The sequence below is a fragment of the Meleagris gallopavo genome, chromosome 13, assembly GCF_000146605.3.
Source record: "Meleagris gallopavo isolate NT-WF06-2002-E0010 breed Aviagen turkey brand Nicholas breeding stock chromosome 13, Turkey_5.1, whole genome shotgun sequence".
In the NCBI taxonomy this organism is placed as follows: Eukaryota; Metazoa; Chordata; class Aves; order Galliformes; family Phasianidae; genus Meleagris; species Meleagris gallopavo.
Window position 1 is genome coordinate 4,049,898 of NC_015023.2, and position 1,220 is coordinate 4,051,117.

Consider the following 1,220-nt stretch of genomic DNA (forward strand, 5'->3'; position numbering starts at 1 on the left):
AAAACAAAACAAAAAAATAGAAGAACAAAATCTGATTCTTTGTTAAAGATTTGTTTTACAAGAGTCCAGTCACAAACCATCTAGTACTTAATAAAGTCAAATTCCTTCCCACATGTTCCTGTGTGCCCCTGTGGAAGCCAGTGGGAGCTGCGCATGAATACCGAGTGCAGGGTTTTGCCCTTAGGACTGAATTTCCTCACTGACTATTCCTTTAGACTGTCTTTTGGTTAACAGTCTGTTTGCAGCAGGCTAGGGCCAGAGAGGTGGTGTACACCCCACTGTTCAAGTCTGCAGGAAAATATTCTATGGAGAGCTACTTAATAAAAATCAACTTGCTCCAATAGTCATTGAGAAATACCTCAACTGTTAGCAATCAATTGAGGGCTGAGTTTGAAAAAAAAAATGAAAAACACAAAAGGACATCAAAGAGGTTCTCATTCCCAGTCTATTGCTCTATTTAAGGGTCCTATAATTCGGTGAGGTTGTGTGCTAAATAATTTGTAAGCCTTCAGAACATCCAGGTTATTGTTTGTGGACAGATGGTGCATCACATTTTATTGCTTATTCCTTCTGTGGTTTCTCATATGCAGGACTGATGTGCACTCTGAAGTCTTTGTTTCCTTGCTAAAATCTCTAATCTAAAACAGGCAATCAAGCACACAGACAGTGCTTCAGAAAGCATAATCATAGTTTTAAAAGGGGAAAAAAAAGCATTTTGACTGCAGTTAGGAAGCAGATGCATTCACTGAAAATGCAAAAGGTTATCAGAAGAATTAAAATAGGAAAATAGATATAGAATTTGGAAGCCTTGAGGAGAGCCTGTGCTTGCTTTGGGAGTAGGTGTGCCTTTTCCTGGAGTACCTGCTTTGTATCTCTCGGCAGAGCTGGCGCAGAGAGAGCCTTTGGAGCCCGGCTTTTGCTTTCACCTTGCCCCCCGGGACTGGCAGCCTTTGTCTCCCACAGGCAAGTAGCAGCCGTGTTGTGATCTTGGAACCGCGGCTGCCCCGAAGAGTTAAATCATGTTGATATACAGGAAGGAAATGGAATAGACTAACTCTGCTCTTTTCTTCCTACGGATTTTTCTTTTTATTCTGAAGATAGAATTACTGTTTGTAAGCATCTGAAAGTCATTAGTGGCTCTGCAGTCTGTCAGGTGCCGACGCAAAAAACTGCTGAAACTGAACGGGTTCCTGTGCAGAGTGCTGGGAATTTGTCATGTG